The sequence below is a fragment of the Dreissena polymorpha genome, chromosome 11, assembly GCF_020536995.1.
Source record: "Dreissena polymorpha isolate Duluth1 chromosome 11, UMN_Dpol_1.0, whole genome shotgun sequence".
Classification (NCBI taxonomy): Eukaryota; Metazoa; Mollusca; class Bivalvia; order Myida; family Dreissenidae; genus Dreissena; species Dreissena polymorpha.
In genome coordinates, this window is record NC_068365.1 from 37,429,850 (window position 1) to 37,434,364 (window position 4,515).

At 34.5% G+C, this 4,515-nt stretch overlaps 1 long non-coding RNA gene across 2 annotated transcripts; it reads right to left on the bottom strand.

Moving 5' to 3' along the window:
• Positions 1-1,396: 1,396 nt before the first annotated feature.
• LOC127849589 (uncharacterized) lies at positions 1,397-4,203 on the bottom strand. 2 transcript variants are annotated; one of them, XR_008034936.1, is made up of 4 exons: positions 4,024-4,203; positions 3,425-3,492; positions 2,051-2,262; positions 1,397-1,489 (listed from the first exon to the last, which is right to left on the bottom strand). It is a non-coding gene; the product is annotated as an uncharacterized LOC127849589 (long non-coding RNA). The 2 variants fall into 2 exon arrangements; XR_008034935.1 differs by having other exon boundaries at positions 4,020-4,203.
• Positions 4,204-4,515: the final 312 nt, after the last annotated feature.

Consider the following 4,515-nt stretch of genomic DNA (forward strand, 5'->3'; position numbering starts at 1 on the left):
TCAGAGACAATTGCAATTTTTTATAATTGTTAGCATATGACAACACTTTCCCTTACTGTGTAATTGACTATTTTTTCTAGTACTTTGCATTATTTTAACAGTTTAATATATATATATATATATATATATATATATATATATATATATATATATGAGCATTCACACAGGAAATGTTTTTTTTACAAAGGTTTTTACAAACTAAGGTAAACAGCTAGTTTATCTTATACAAATGGCAACAATACAAGAATAATTAACATTTAAAATACAATTGTTCTACAGTTGCTTTATGTATAAATGGCAAAATATACCTACACAATATATACAGTGATCAATAAATCTTGATTAAGTTACTCATTTATTAAAGAGGATTCACTCTTGTCGTCTTCATGTGCATAAACAAACATAAAGCATAATAAACTATTGTGTCCAAAAACAAAGTTTAACAATTGTGAGCATACACGTCTATGATCTTACAACACAAATTAACAATAAAAGTTTTTGCCAATTTTCATAAAACTCGTATTTGTTTTTGTTATTTTAATTCTCACTATCATTATAAGCTTTCCCAAACACGCAATAGTCATACTGTATTAATTTTACAAACAATATCCATTGCAATCAACAAAGTGGTATTTACAGAATTGATAATTTTAGGTAGATTAAATAATTTTCCCCAGAATGTATTATTATTCTAATGAAATAGTATGCTACTTAACAAGATTCATGATCGAATACCGACCCCTGCAATGAGCAAATTGACTAGTATTGTTTTCGGAAGGATTAATAGACAGAAAAAGCTGATGCGTAAAAGTTATAAACCTTTGTGAACAATTCATTAAATTAGCCTATCTATATTACGGGTAAAAACAGAAAACTGAAACATATCTTATAACATAAATACTCATTGTTTTCAATTTTGTCAAAGTTACCAGCATCATTTGCACAGACTTGACAATCTTAGAATATCTTTGATAAAATTGTTTTTCCCATACATTTACCATTATAAGGATCAACATATGTAGTGAAAGATTCATTATACAGACAAAGGCAAAGGATATAAATGCAATATGTGTGCTTTAAAAAAAAACTTAACATGCTATATTTAACCAAAACTTTCAACATAACATGACTGACAGCATCATAATACCCATGAAACATTGGTCACATAAAAGATAAAACGTAAACTATTTTTTTCTTTGAAAACAAATTGACTGTTACACATACAAAATGTGGCTGTTGACATGACTTTCTGGCTTTCCACTAGAATTGTTGTGATGTGTCATTTAGCCATTTCGAACTGATTTTTCACCCGTCATAAAATTCAAAGACTCAGAGTAAGTGCTGAACAAACCAGGAGGTACGTAGAGACTATCACATCTAAAAAAGTATTTATCTATGGACTTCTTATGTTTAACTGGGGTCAATATGGTAACAACTTCTGCAACAAGCTGTGTTTCTGATTGGATGGTTTGATTTCGTCAAATGGCATCTGAAAACAAGACATACGTGTTACTGTAAATGCCAGCATTTCATTTTATTTTTGATACCAATGAAAAAAAAACAAGAACAAGCACATGACATGGTATTTCAGGGTTTTACAACTAATCTGATTTATATCAATAGAGGAAATGATGGTCCTGAGACTATTTATAAAATAATAATTGATAATACATATTTATATTGAAGTATGACCATTTTATTACCAAACAATTTGGATAAGGATTTGATGAAGATACATTTTGCCATTGGACTCAAATATCTTTTGAGAAGTAGTTAAAAGGGTTTGCCACCATGCACCCACATTTTACTTTTGTCTCAAATTTCACTTATGTAAAAGAAAAAGAACCCAAATACACAAGTAGGCAAGTTCACAGTTTGGCAAATATCTTTGTTTTATTCACACTAGAAGCAATACCTTTCGAGTTTAGACTTGACATAAAAATTCAACAGCTGGATGCACGTATGGACGGGCACATGTAAATCTACATGCACCTACATATCTGTGAACTTGGGGGCATGCTAAAAACATGCACACGACTTGAACACTCACCTGAGGTTCGCTCTGCATGATCTTTACAGACCGAGGGTCCTGCACCATGGATATACCAGAATCTTGAGATGATGACTGCCAGAGGTTCATGTGCTGTTATGATGTTCATAGACGGAGGATTCCACACCAAAGAGATGCCAGTAACTCGATATGATGACTGTTGCTGGTGCAAATGCTTCAAGAACAAGCTCAACGCTTTGATATCCGGGTTTCTGCAATTAAGTATGTCATATGTCAATCAAGACAACTATTTTAAAGAATTTACTAGCATTTCATAAAAATTATCTAGAATCAAAATGCGGGTTCAACCCTGGCAACACAATTAATACTCTCTCAATAAGATAATCACTTAAAAAAACTAGAGCTTTGTCACAGACGTGACGAACACCCCCACCTGAAGAGCGGATGAAAATAACTTGAAATATGGAACACCATGCTGAATGTGTAACACGCACCCATGACCCCGTGTCCTAGTTTTTTGCACGGCATGGCACATGTTCGAACATGGCCTAGAGATCATCTAAATAAAACTTCTGTCCAAGTTTATTGAAGAGCGGATGATACGTGCTTGAAATGGAAAGCGGAGACCAAACTGAATGTGTAAAAGTGACCCCATGACCTAGTTTTTGGACCGGCATGGTCCATGTTTGATCATGGCCTAGAGATCATCTATATAAAACGTCTGACCAAGTGTGGTGAAGAGCGGAGTGACCCCGTGACCTTGTTTTTGGCCCGCATGGCCCATTTTTCAAATTTGGCCTAGAGATCATCTAGATACAACTTCTGACCAAGTTTGGTGAAGATTGGATGACAACAACTTGAATTAGAGAGCGGACACTTAATACGGACCGCCAACAAACAAACCGACAGACAAACCGACAGACAGACCGACAAGTTCACTCCTGTATACCCCCCTAAACTAAAAGGTACGAACATCACTGATCCCTCTTCGTAATTAAATGGTTAGTTTAAGAACCATATTTACAGTTGATATGGAACCTGATTTTGTAAAGAGTGAAAGAGTCAGATATGTTGGTACCTGCTGAGAAATTGTTTGCTGTTGTTGTTGTTGTGGTTTTGAGTTAAATATAACTCTAGATGTTAAATTTAAAATTAAAGTTTGAGGGTTTAGCTTTAAACTTTTGCATTTTCTTCACATTTCTTTATAAGATAAAGTAGTTTGTGGCTGAACCCTTAAACTTTGATTAGATAAACTGGTCAATTTATTGAAGAGCAGAAACTCCAGTTTGTAGTGGGTTTTACCTATTGGGTATTTGTGAAAGCTTTATTGCATCAAAAGGTTAAGGCTATTCAGACTGGGTCTCCTAAATGCTTTGCCACAGTGGCCCCTTTTGCAATGGCAAGGTGACTTACCTATTGAGATGCAGAGTTTGATTTGGTGAACATCGCTCACTGGGCTTGAACTTGTGAGTATAAGACCTCTGTTAACAGATAGAAAGACCTTAGGGCTCCCCAGGAATGGGTCCCTGTAAACCAAATAATTCAATGCATTCTGAAATGGCATCAGTTATATAAGAAGTCAATCAATGTTGTTTGAGTAAAAAATATTTAAGAAATAAATTCTGTTTGAAGGATCTTGATACAAATGGGATATAAACTAAACACTTGATACAAACATAGCCTCCTATATTATGTACACTTGATACAAACATTTTGTGTCCCTCTGGAACCAATATTTATTAAGTTACGTGCAACACTAAAAAGGTGGGACGGACATAAGGATGAAAGTAAGGACGGGGAGAATTACAGACAAGGACACATGTTTACGCCCCCCACTGAGCCCTTTCAAGGCAATACAAATGGCGGCTATTATAAATATTTAACACTAACATAAATGATTTGTTTAAGTTAGCAGCCAGGAAATAGTTTTATCAATATTAAACACAAATTTAAATTAAAATTTGGAGTGAAACACTGCACATTATAAGTGGTTAATTACATTACCAACCTACCTTATTGACGAGGTAATCTTGGCCCCTGGCCAAGAAAGTATGGAGCCCCAGGTTCAGTGTGGCTCCACCCTGCGGGTAAGACTAGTTGAGGATTTGCCCAAAGGTCATGGGCCAGGAAGTGTCACTGGGCGTCTGGGCCCAGCTGACCAGACAGCCTGTTGTTCAGCTAGGTACCGATCTATGATTGTAGGAACAGGCTCTTAAAACAAAGTCCAAGAATTTACATAAATATTGAAAATAAATGAAGAAAATAATTTTAAAATGAGCCGAAGGCTTTTACATAATTATTTTACTAAAATTAAATATAATTTAACAATTATATTAAAGCAGATTTTTCTGCAAGGATAAACTTTTGGTCCAGGAGCTGAATTTCGCTCGAAAATATACAAAACTTAATGCCCTGACCTTCTATGATTAAAATTGATATCAGATCAAGTGATATTTGCATTTTATTTACTAAGTGTGATCAATTTAAACGCACATAATTACCAT